Below are 14,245 nucleotides of genomic sequence, written 5' to 3' on the forward strand. Positions count from 1 at the left end.
AACTCAAACGAAGCCCAGAACCCCCCACTTAACTCTCTTCTGGACAATCTCACACTAAAATCACTCAAAAGGCAAAAGTGAATTGTGAGAACTAAACTCCCCAACCTGCCCTATTTATAGGCGTCGAAAATTCCCTTCTGCTCGACACCTCCAACTCCATTGCATGTCCAAGTGCCCCTTCCTCAAGCTGTCAACACCTCCCCTTGCCACCTTTTCCCTGAAGTGGTCTCATCTCCTTTAGCGAACGCAAATTCCCAACTTTGCATGCCCTCTCATGCCTCTACCTAGCCTTGGCTCAATCCTAACTCTCCCTTATTCAGCCACATGTTCAGATGAGTTGTTAACTTCGTGAAACCCGGATTTTCATTTTTCCTACTTAAGCAAGTGGAAGTTAAATTCTATGTTGAAGTGAAGAAAATTTCTAAGTGTTGAATAGATTTCCTTAAGTAGTTTTGAGTTAAGCTTAAATTGATGAAAATTGACTAAGTGTTGGACTAGGCATTGCTATGCGTTAGCCATAAGATCTTGGAGAGATTACTTGGGCAAAGGGAGAAGTTAAAGTAGGAGTGACGCATGCGCTGCTCTTAGAGGTTAGACCAACGCATAGGCTTGATAGATGTGTTGCATACATTGGACGTGGAGGAATGCATCCATACGGCTGAAGGAAGACAGCCGAGGTTGATGCGTTGGTATGGCACGAGGCATCCGAGGGCACGAGGATGTACGTGGATGCGAGGGTTGCGTTGGATCAGCCGAGTGTCTTATGCGTCGATGTGACCGAGTGTCTTATACATCGATGCGGCCAAGTGTCCTATGTGTCGATGCCAAGTGCCCATGCCAAGCACCCATACGTCAATGCCAAGCGACCATGCGATGATGCCGAGGGAGCTATGCGTCAAGGACGAGAAACCATCCTATGCGTCGATGTCGTGCGACCGTGCTAGGCGTTGGAAGTTGACGATGGCATGCACGATGGATACATTGGACACGGTAACTCTGTTAAGGCATAGGCCATGAGATGGGCTAGGTTGGATGCATGGTGGTTGGCTCTTGCGATGGTTAAGGCTTGCGATGACTGAGTAAGTTGGGTTGCGATGGTACTGTGTTAAAAACGAAGGGAACCAAGGGTTGCTATGCGTTGATTTCATACTATGCGTTGATGACCTACTATGTGTTGATGATTACACTATGCGTTGATTATAGACTATGCGTTGATGGCCAATTATGTGCTGATGGCATACTATGCATTGAACATCCAAGGGTTTGTGAATGCATATGAAGTTGGATAAACGCATATGAAGGATGAATGCATATGAAAGATGAATGCATATGAAGGATGAATGCATATGAAGGATGAACGCATTCAAGGATGTCATCCGGACATGTGGCTTGTTAGGAGGAATTCTTAAGCCTTAATTAAAAGAGGTGGATGCATAAGAAGACATGCAAAGTTGATGGCTATGCATTGGTGAAAGGAGAAGAAGACACTTTGGCTTGCGCTAATGTAAGATCGCGTTAATGGTGTGAGGAAAAGACACTTGGACATGCAGCCAAGTAGGAGGTGTCGGCCGTGGAGCAATCTTGGACGCCTATAAATAGGTCCAAAGACTTCAAATGAGAACTCAAATTATCTTCAAAGGACATAAAGAAGAGTATGTGAGGACTAATTCGGAGAAGATTATGCGTTGATGGAAGAATGCATGCGTTGGTAGCAAGACCATGTGTTGGTTAAGAAGTTCAAAGAGGGGAGATGTTGTCGTGCAGAAAAGACAGGAAGTAGCATTAAATTAGAACGAGGAGTCCTCCCAAAATACTCGTGCATTTGGAGTGATTTAAAAGCCACTTGAAAGCTAAGAGAGTCTAGTTTTTGAGGTAGGGCTGCTAGAGAAGAAGCTCCAAGGGACCGGGTTGAAAATTGAGAAAAAGACGGAAGGGTTAAGCTGTCAAGTAAGCTTGGGCCAGTCTTGAAGATTTTGAGATTCTGGCTAAACCACGAAGATTTCTGAGCTAAGATTTTATGGGTTCAAAAGGGAGCCCGAGATGACCAAGGAACTTCTGAAGAGAAAGGTTCCTAAATGATCAAGGTAGCGAAAGGTGAGGAGTTCCAGGGTGCTGCTAAGATCAAGGTCTGCCACAAGCCACAGTTACACTTCCGGAGGGTTTTACATTTAAGAATGGTTGTTGTAGCATTTGTAATTAAGTCTTGGAGTTGTATAAACATCACGTGTTGTAATAAAATGGGCCTACTTAATACGTTGTTATTTATCTCCTTGACTTAATCAGTTGGTTATTGAATTTGTTTATTGGTATTAGAGTTATTTCTGCAAGAGTTATTAGGTAGTAAGTGTCAACAAAAGAGTTGATAACTACTGTCAGTCACGCCCTTTCCCAGGCTCAGATGGTAGTCTGGACGGGGTGTGACAAACTTAGCCATGCTCTCCAAGACATAAATTGTCAACGCATAGCTCAACCAAATGGCCGCATGCTCTCTTGATCACATGGTCTTGTCCAATGCTTGAGTCTTCCTTGGCCCTTACTAAGCTCAAGTCCATCATATGACCACCCTTGGCTGCACTCTCTTTCCCCACACATGGCTTTCCCTTGGCGCATGCCCTCCTTGGCCAACGCATACCATCATGCGCTTAATAACCATACTTAGGTCGTCGAATGGTTCTCCAATGCATACAACACCACCAAACATGTACACTTCTTTGCCTAGGCCAACTGTGTCACATGTGTCCTTGAGGCCTTCTCTAACCTCACAATGACCGAGTCATCGCATGGCTTCAACGCATAACCATTGCCTTGCCCCCTCATGCGATCAACTAACTTGTAATTACCTTAGCCAATGTCTTGCCCTTACTCTTGGCCACCCACACCATGCGTCCACCATGGTCATGCCAAGCACTACACCCATTGCTTGGTGTCTTAGCCATAAGCTTCACACCAACGCCTATATCAATGCAAAGCCACCTCAATGCCTAGCCTAACAGCATTGGCATCGCATAGTTTGGCATCGCACGGTCTTTATCAATGTATATCTCATAGTCGTACGCCTCATGCTCGCTCAGCAACTTGTGCTTAGTGCCTTGCACTCAACCTTGTGCAACCTTTCACCTGCAACCATACGTTCACCCCTGTGTTATGCCTGGCCTACTCTCGCGCGTTCGCCAACACCTTGCCTGGCTGTATGCCCTTCAACTAGTGCCTCTAGTTCATCGCATGAGCAGCCCACTCATGCCAACACTTGGCCAGTGTCCTCATGTCATCATATGGCTACCCAATGCTCACAACTTTCCTTGCCAAGCGTAACATCCTAATGCTTGGTGCCTAGCGTTGGTCGTGCGACTCTTACCAACGTATGGTGCCTTCATGTGTTCAACACTTAGTCAAGTGTTTTTCACTTAAACCTTCACTTAACCACAACTTAAGTTTTAATCTTTAAGGCCCAATTTCCAATACTTAAGGTAGTTTTCTCTTCTTTTATTCCTCTACAAGCTTCCTTATTAACTAAATTTTAACCTAATTCACTTAGATGAAATTAAAGGTTTCACATTGCTAAACAATAAGAACCGTGTTTAAAGAGCATATACGATGTTATTCAAAGGGCAAACCAACCTCTGGAAAACTTAATGAGTACTATGTTGAAATTTTTATTTCTTACCAATCTAGGATGATAATACAATGCAAGTTTAGTTTCTTAAGGTAGTAAGTATTATGCTTTTAATGATTTGTATAGGTTGTTGAATAATTATTATGAAATGAGCAGATACGATGATATTTAAAGGAATCAACTATGTGAGTTGGAAGGGTAGTTTCTATGAGAATTTCAAGGAAAATTCTCTAAAACACTCATGAGACTAGTTGGTGTTCAAGGCCAAAATGAACACAGTCATGAAAACAAAATTTGTTATAATGACAAACTATGTGACTTCTATTGTCTTAATTTACTCTAAAATAGTCGACAATTCAAGGCATCAAGTCTACTGATTAACCAAGTAAACTTGATTAATGTTTACTAGGGAAAGTTCACAATTTTTACTATTTATCGTGATGAAGATTGTTCATTGGGAAATACCGAACGCTTTCTTTTATCTTTTATCTTAAATTTTCAACATACAATTTAAGAAGTATTGTTGGAATAAATGGTATGTGACTATTCGTGTAGGGTTGCGTTCTTTCATTTCCATGACTTGCATTGTTTCATGAACATATATGTCTTTTCATAAACAACCAATTAAAAAAAAGATACAACTATTTGAATGGCCACGAATTAGTTTATAAATATATCTTTTCTTCAACATGGCTTTTAACTCTTTCATAAGCAAGTTTCTTCCACTGAAACTTTCTCCCTTTTTATATCATCATTGGAGTTCGGTTTGTTTTCATGAAGTACAATTCATTGGATCTTGTGGACAAAGTGTTGCTTGCATAAGATATATAGGTAATATGTCCTATACTGTGAGACAATTCCACGAAATTCAAGAATTAGAGTAAGTAAATTTGTCTTAAGGAGACAATGTAAAATCGTTGAGCTCAGATTCTTTCCTCTATACAAGATGGTGTATTTTCTTATTATTTTGTGATACTATTCATACAACAATTTTTCTTAAACATCCCAGTTCATTAGTATTTAGTAATTGTAATTTATATCTTTCAATCAAACTACAATGCAACTGGTTTAGATCAGATTTTTAATGGATCAAGTTTCTTTCTTTAGCACCATTGTCTTAAACATAACTCTTACCTTTTTAACTTGTATTTGATAGAGAGATTAATTTAGAAGGGTCCAATAACTTTTAAATTAAAATATATGTCATTTTAGTTTAGATAGCAATCGGTATCATTGACAAGATAATAATTAATATTAAATAAAAATCCGACAATAATCAACTTGAAAATAAGAATTATTAACAATATGTATAAAATAGTAATTAGATAACAATCAATATCGAATATCGATCATTATCAAATACCAATCAGTATCTTTAAGAACCACAGACAAATAGTAATAAATAAAAAACCAAATAGCCCTCCATATCATTAACAATTTAACATGGATAGCAATTAAACAATAATCACATAGCAATTGATATCAATTAGCAGTCAGATAGCAATCAATATCAAATAATAATTAGACAGTAATCAGATAACAAATTAGTATCATTAGCAATTAGTATAAGATAACAATAAGATGGTTATCAAATAACAATCAGTATCAAATAGTAATTATTATCAAATAGCAATCAATATCATTAAGAATAAATATCAAGTACGAATCAGATAACAATCAAAAGCAATTGGTATTATTGGCAATAATATTGGCAATAATGTAGCAATCAATATCAAATAGCAACCAAACAACAATTAATATCATTAACAATTAGTATCAAATAGCAATCAGATAAAAAAAATTTGATGTTAAGAAGGATGTGGTGGTAGCGTTTGACAATGTTGTCATGACGACATTGAACTACTTAGTATCAAATCACTAGCAACTTATTATTAAATAGAAATTTGATAGTAGTCAGATAAAATTAAACTACTTTGTATCAATAACAATAGTATGGCAATTTGTTACGCCCCGCATTTTTAAAAGTGGTTAACATGCATAAATTGAAGTTTTATGTTGATTCTATTTTGGTTTTTTAGTAGAATGTTAGTGCTATGATATATTTAAATTTTATATATCAATAAATTGATAGACTTACATATCAGTGTGTGTTATAACTAAATTTAATATCAAATAATAATCTGATAGCAATTGGTGGTATCATTGGTAATCAGAAAAAAATTAATAAAAATAGCAATTAAATAACAATAGATAGTAAATCAATATCATTAACAATTAATATAAGGTAGCAATAAAATAGAAATCAATGTTAATGACCATCATCAAATAATAATCAGACAACAATCAAATAGCAATCAGTATCATTAACAACAAATATCATATACAAATCAAAGAATAATCAGATAATAATCAGTATCATTGCAATTAGTATTAGATAGTAATGAAACAACATTTAGATAACAATCAGTTTCATCGACATCCAATATCAAATAGTAGTCAGATAACAATCGAATAGTGATTGGTACCATTGAAGATCAGATAACGATCAATATCAATTAACAATCAGATAGCAACAATCAGATAGGAGTAAGTATTATTAGCAATAAGTATAAGATAGAAATAAGATACAGATAGCAAATCAGTATTATTAGTAATAAGTATAAGATAGAAAAAATATAACATTCAATATCCAATAGCAATCAGATAGGAATATGACAACAATCAGGTAACAATCGGTAGCATTGACAATAAGATAGTAATCATATGATAATCAGATGACAGTCAGATGATAATTAGATAAATCACATATTTTTTACGTTGAGGGGCATTTTGGGCATCCAAGATTTTCAATTGAGCTGGACTTGTCAATTTTTCCATTATTGCAAACTTTAAATTGTTGAGCTATGAGCTTAATTTTCATTTTGTGTTTTACCATTTTCGCAAGTACACCTATTAATATCTTAATCAATGGTTGTTTGATAACTTTGGAAGAATAGGGTTCAGTGTGCAAAAAAATCCCACCAAGTGTTTGGCCTAGTGATTAAACAAAAAGGGTGAGTTTAATAACTCACCGTTTTACTCCCTCTCAACACCCTTCAAAATCGGTGAATTTTCTCAACACCCTTAATAACTCTCCTCTTAAGTCTCCTCTATCGTTTCTCTACCTCACCCACCCGTCTCTTCAAATTACTCCCATTTGGGTGTAATTCCTTTTCTAAATTATTCATCTTTCTGGTTGATCTTCTATGTCTCCTCTATTTCTCTTCCTCAGATTTTCTTTTCTTGCTCGATCATATGGGTCTTTTCTTATTAAATCACCGTTTTCTCTTCTCTATATATTTTTTAGGGTTGTTTGCATGATTTTTTTCCTAGGATCTACTACATATGTGTTTATTTGTTGTAGATCCAATTATTTTTCTTCTTCCTTTTTCATTTTTTTATTTTTTTTTTCAGATCTGCATTTTTTTTAGTTTCTGTCATGGGCTTTGGATCTATCTTTTTCCCATGTTTGATTGTTTCTTGCATGTTCGATTTGCCCATGTTTTTCTGAGGCGGGTTCATCTGCATGTGCACCGTTTGGCCCCCAGATTCATCTATATGTTAGATCTGTATGATTTTTTTTCAAATGAATATTAGATCTATAGGTTTTTCATTGGATTTTTTGGGTTTTAATTTTCTGAGTATATATTAGATCTATGTGTCTTTTCAATGGATTTTTGGGTCTTGATTTCTTGAGTATGTTAGATCTGTAGGTTTTTCATTAAATTTTTTGGTTTCGATTTTTTGAGAATATGTTAGATATGTAGGCTTTTTTTTTATAGAATTTAAGGCTTTCGATTTCCTTATTAATGTTCTTTATTACTTTTATGTTATTTTTTTCCTTTTCACTATGTCCTCAGAACCTTCATTGGTTTGGTTCAACCCGTTGTTTTCCTTCCTTTTTTATAGATCTCCTCTGCCCGCTCCAGTTAATTCATTCTATGTTCTTGTTTCTATTTTGTGCATTGATCTATATTACTTAAGAAAAAACCCATATAAATTATCTTGTTTTTGTTTCAGTTCATTGGTTATCTGTTGTTGTTTCGATTTAAATTGTTTTCAATTAATTGATCTTTTTTTTCTTTATGTTTTCTTATCCATACATAGAAACTGATGTTGAATGTATTTATTGGAGTTGGAATTTCTTATTTTTGTTTTGATTTTTTATTTAAGTTTTGAAATTGACATCTGTTTTCATTTTGATTTTTCTATTTTTCATATGTTGATTTTGTTTATTGGAATTGAATTTCTTTAAATGAAAGAGCAAAATCATATCCCCGAGACCTCTATGTTTTTTCTTTGGCAATTTCTTTTGATATATTATATTTTATTTAATGCAATACTCATTGAAGAATATTTAATAAAATGTTCAACCACCAATTTAATATTACTTGACCCTACCTGCTTTACTTAATACTGATTTTATTCTCTCCATTTTCTTTTTAATGAAATCATCATTTAAATTTAATGAGCTTAGGTGCACTTAAGTGCACCCAACTCCCTCGACCAGTCGCTCCCCAATATCACTTCTATTTATACATGTCTTCCTCCTCCACATTCTCTTGAGAAATCTCCACTACCTCATTTGATACACTTTGTTGGTGAGTCATAAAGTTATCCAAAAAATCCATGGGGTCGGGACCTCGTGGGGACCTGTTTCGAACGGGACGGGAAATCCCCAAATATATGGGGAATGGAGGAGGGAGTGAGAAATTTTATTTTCTCGTTTGAAATTTGGGGCCTGGGATGCGAAATATATTCCCTAACCCCAACCCTGACCTCGCCCCATGTCCCCACCCCATCTCGACTTTTGTATATACATTATAAATTTCTAATATATACATATATATATATATATATCAAAATTGTAGACTCATCATAGACCGAACCATGTTGAACAGGGTTCGATTTCTCCTTTCTGATACACCATTCTGCTAAGGTGTACCAGGCGCTGATAGTTGGGATACATTTCCATGTTCTATCAAGTAGTTCTGGAATGTAACATCAAAAAAATTTCCACCTTAATAAGATCGAAATGTTTTAATCGTTCTATTTAACATCAAAAAAAAAATTCTCCACCTTGATTAGCCTTAAACTCTTTGAACTTTTCAAAGGCTTCAGACTTCTGTTACATTAAATAAATATACCCATATCTAGAATAATCATAAGTAAAAGTGATGAAATATTCAAACCCTCTCTTACTTTAACATTCATCGGAGATAGAGGTTTGAATGTTCAAACTTTAAGGGTTCTTTGGCCCTATGACCTTTTCCAGTAAAAGATCTTTTAGTCATTTTGCCTTACAGGCATGACTCGCACACTGGTAAAGAATTTTCTTCTAACTCGCTTAGAAGTCCATTCTTAACCAATCTCTCAATCTTATTGAGATTGACATTTCTTAATCTTAGGTGCCAAAGACAGACATTTTCTTTAGGAGAAATTTTAAGTCTCTTATTATGAGTTAAATTGGTTTTAAATATTTCAATATTAAAGAGGGCTTTAATTGCTAACCGTCTTAGCCATACAAATCATCTTCAAGATCAGTACAAAAAATTAATACTCCCACAACAAATTAATACTCCATTTTTGTAAATAAACACTTTATTCACATGAAAGTTAAGAGAGTAATGTTGTTCAAGAAGACATTTTAAAGAAATTAGGTTCCTTTTAAAACTTGAAACCACATATACATTATCTAATAAAATAGAAGATTTCTATAAGTAGAATATGAGCCCTCCCACTGCCATAGTTGAGTGACGTGCCCAGTTCCAACATGTATTGTCATTTATTTAGCTTCTAGTTGTCGTCAGGAACTAATTCCCTGAAATAAACATGGTTAGTGGTGCCTGAATCAATTATCCAAGTTGAATCATCATTCTCCAATAAACAAGTCCCTAATACAAGTAAATCATATTTACCTTGCTTAGCCTTCTTCTTTTCTGCCAAGTATTTGGGACAGTTCCTCTTCCAATGTCCCTCATGGTTGCAATAGAAATAGATTTCCTTTGTAACCTTCTCCTTCTTGCCTTTCTGGGAAGCAACTGGTGGGTTAGCTTCCCCTTTTCCACCTTTATTCTTCTTCCACTTTTTGGTGCAAGAAGAAGAAGACACAGACTTAGTTCCAAAGGATGATCCTCTGAAGAACTTCTTTGAGGACGAGGTAATATTTGTCTCTCCCTTTTGTTCTCTGCTTTTCATCAATGACTGAAAAGCCTGAAGCTCATCGAGTAAGGTGGTCAAGTTGTAGTTGATCCTATTCATGACACCATTGCTACGAAACTGCAGGAAACTTTCAAGTAAAGATTCCAAAATGAAGCTAACCTGACTAGCGTCATCAATGATAGACCCATTCATCTCTGCCACGTTGAAGTGAATTATCATGTTTAGAACGTGTTCTCTAATAGATGTCCCTTCTTGCATACGGTCATTGAAGATGTGTTTAAGAGCGTCGTGTCTGAGTTATGCGGACACTTATCCAAACATCCCCCATTGGAACTCTATGATCTCACTGGCAGTGATCATGGGCTCATGCTTCTTGCCCAATACTTTTGCATTGCTTGCCAAGATATATGCTCGGGCCTTCTCGTTTGCCCGTTTCCAGTGCTCATATGCCTCTTGAACATTTCAAGTGGCATTTTGAGCAGGAATAGGAGGACAATCCTTCATAAGGACAAACAGAAGTTACTGATGATTAGTATTGTATTGATTGTATTGTATAATTTTCGCCCATTTTTTTGTTGGAAGTGAGTTAATTAAATGTCGGGGAAGTCATAGTTAATAAATTACTGAAACCATATAAATTATTTATATTCGTAATCTATGCATTAACCCATTTTGAAAAATCAATCAAATTTAGCAAAATAATCTAATGCACCCTAACTGACATCTATTTTGCCATGATGTTTTGCTGAGTCAGGACGAAAGCCACCGTAGGGTGATCAGGTGCCCCTTCACTGACATAAGACTACCTCAACCAATAGACAGAACAACTACTTGTTACTGTAACTAGTAGTCACCATTGTTTGATACAAAAATTATTAAACTCACATAACATTTCTTGTAAGTGTAACCTCTCATTTTAGATTCTAGAGTTCTGCTCCAATGAGCCAACCGTAGGGAAAAATGGTTGGGACAAAAACTAAAGTAATCCCATCCATTTCTGGAGTTGAGGTAAAGAATCATACAAATGCCACTCATAGGGGGACACAAACAAAGGTGCCTCGATGCCGAGCAGGAAACTTTACTACCAACTAATGAGAGAGACCATAGGATATATTGGCATACGTCCTGCTTCCACTTACTATAAAGACTGTCACCCCCCCCCCCCCCCCCCCAGACTACCCTCTGAGCCTGGGAAAGGGCGTGACTGTAGCAGTTATCAACCTTTTCGTTGACACTTACTACCTAAAACTCTTGCAGAAATAACTCTGATACCAATGTACAAATTGAACAATCAACTGATTAAGTAGGCCCATTTTATTACAAAAATGTAACATTTATACAACTCCAAGACTTAATTACAAGTTTACAACAACAACTGTAAAATCCTCTGGAAGTGTAACTGTGGCACGTGGCAGATTTTGACCTTAGCAGCACCTTGGAACTTCTCATCTTTCACTACCTGGGGAGGGGGGACATAAAACATGAAAAACATGAGCTATAAAGCCCAGTGAGTGGTGCCTTTAGATAAACAAATAACTTTGATTACAGAAATATACTTTTGGAAAGCAATGCATAGTCAACAAGAACATTACCACACGTTCAATATTATTTTTCAGCCAAACCGCTGGACAATTTCTAGCTCGACCACTGTTTAAAACAATCAACCCCAGCATAACCGCTAGTTATCACATAATAAAAAATATCCCCAGTACTTTAACACGTATACTAAGACAACAACAATTTCCCGTGGAAACTTTCCCTGTACCCTATTATCCCGCCAATGTGCACATCGACTATTTTCTAGCTATGCTTAGGTAACTTGACTATATTCCCCGCCGGTCGTCATCGACTATCATATCCCACCGACAGAAGATGACTATATTTTTCCACCAAGTACCTTTTCAAGCATTCTAACTATATATCCCAGGTACAATTCCAATTTCCAACACGAACATGCAAGCAATATCTTAACAAGCATAGTAACAAGATAAATATATATCCCTGATCATGCCAATTTAACATTATCCCCTATACATATTTACCTATATATAGAAATTATATCAACAACACAATAACCACTCACCTTGGTTGGTTAGGAACTTTCTTTTCCGAAGTTCCTTATGTTTCCTTGGTTTCCCTTTTGAATCCTAAATTCCATATTCAAATATCAGCTTAGATTACTCATAGTTCTAGACCTTATTTTAAGATACATTCTTCTACATACATGTTTTAAACTATCTCAGAAATCTTACCATAAAATATTATCTTAGAAATCTTCGTAGTTTGGCCGGAATCTCAAAATCTTCAAGACTGGCCCAGGCTTATCCGACAGCCTGAACCTTCTGTATTTTTCTCAATTTCCAGCCCGATCCCTTGAAGATTCTTCTCCGGAAGCCCTACCCTAACAACTAGACTCTCCTAGCTTTCATATGGCTTTGGAATCACTCCAAACGCACGAGTATTCTAGGAGAAATCCTCATTCCAAGTTGATGCTACTTCCTATCTTTTCTGCCCGATGGCATCTCCCCTTTTGGAACTTCTTGCTACCAATGCATGTGTTCTTCCATCGACACTTAGTCTTCTCCTAATTAGTCCTCACACACTCTCCTTTAGGTCCTTTGAAGAGAATTTGAGTTCTCATCTGAAGTCCTTGGCCCTATTTATAGGCATCCAAGATTGCTCCACGGCCGACACCTCCTACTTGGTTGCATGTCCAAGTGTCTTTTCTTCACACCATCAATGCATTCTTACATCAATGCAAGCCAAGGTGTCTTCTTCTCCTTTCACCAATGCATAGCCCTCAACTTTGCATGTCTTCTTATGCGTCCACCTCTTTTACTTAAGGCTTAAGAATTCCTCCTAACAAGCCACATGTCCAGATGACGTCCTTTAATGCGTCCATCCTTCATATGCTTTCATCCACTTCATATGCATTCAACTAGGACAACGACCAACACTCCTTTCAACGCATAGTATATCATCAATGCATAGTGCATCAACACATAGTACATCAACGAATAGTATTACCCTGTTGCATCCATCATGTCCATCGCATCCAACGCATCCATCATCCAATGCATCCAACGCATTCAAGCATCCAATGTATCCAATGCATCCATCTTACTCAGTCATCGCAAGCCTTAACCATCGCAAGAGCCAACCACCATGCATCCAACCTAGTTCATCGCATGGCCTATGTCCAATGTATCCATCGTTCAAGCCATCCTCAACCTCCAATGCATTGCAAGGTCGCACGACACCAACGTATGGCCTCGCTCAGCCGTATCGACGCATAAGCTTGGCACGGCCGCTGGCGTCAACGCACGGCCGCTGGCGTCAACGCACGGCCGCTGGCGTCAATGCATGGGCGCTTGGAAACGCATAGGACGATCACATAGCATCCTCTAGCGCATGGCTTGCCCCACATTCTCACACACCCTTGCATTCGCATGCCCTTTGCACCGCAGACCCTCGTGCCATCCCAACCTTCTAACGCATCACTTTCAACTTTCTTCCTTCAGCCGTCTGGACGCGTACCACCGTTCCAATGCATCCATCGCATCCATCGCATCCATCATCCAACACATCCAATGCATCCAACGCATCCAACACATCCATCATCCAATGCATCCAATGCATCCAACGCATCCAACGCATCCATCATATAGGTTTATACTTAGCCAATTTTCCAAGTTTTTCCCCAAAAGTCAAACTTCCAGATTCACACTTTTTCTTCTCCCTTTGCCCAAGTAATCTCTCCAAGGTCTTATGGCCAACGCATAGTAATGCCTAGTCCAACACTTAGCCAATTTTTCATCAATTAAAGCTCAACTCAAAACTACTCAAGGAAAATCTATTCAACACTTAGAAATTTCCCTCTCTTCAACATAGGATTTAACTTTGACTTAGGCAGCGTAGTTATAGTAGTCAGAATTGCGCCATGCAATTCGTACTGCATGGCGAGATTTCCCCACGTATGTGGCAAAATACGAGGATGACTTGTCACTAGGAGTGAAAGGCTTCTGCCTCTGACGGCTTCACTATCGCTCGTGACTGGTATATGGATCTCTTTATTTATGTAGTGGTCGGCCTGATAGAAGCTTGATCAGAAGCGACTAGTCGCTTCCCAAATGCCTCTTGACTTTAGTATGGTCTAGTCTTCTTTCTAATGCCTCCTGCTCTCTATTGCAGTGAATCGAGATTGGCCTCTGTTCCAATTAGATGTTCCAAATGCCTTCCTAAACGAGGACCTAAGGTATTGTTTGGTCTGGAGTGCCGTCCATCTTTTTGGATGATGAAGCCCTGTTTGCCAACATTTCAGATAGTTGGTGGATAAATGGAAACCCGGGTTTCACAAACACTCTCTCTGTCAACTTTCTAGGTAAGTTCCCATTTAGGGGTGTTACATTTCTATCAACTTAAATACCTCAGCCTAGACAAAACTAACCTTAGACAAATGGTCCCTTATAG

Source organism: Benincasa hispida, chromosome 5 (genome assembly GCF_027475165.1).
Source record: "Benincasa hispida cultivar pf3 chromosome 5, pf3_genome.v1.1, whole genome shotgun sequence".
NCBI lineage: Eukaryota > Viridiplantae > Streptophyta > Magnoliopsida > Cucurbitales > Cucurbitaceae > Benincasa > Benincasa hispida.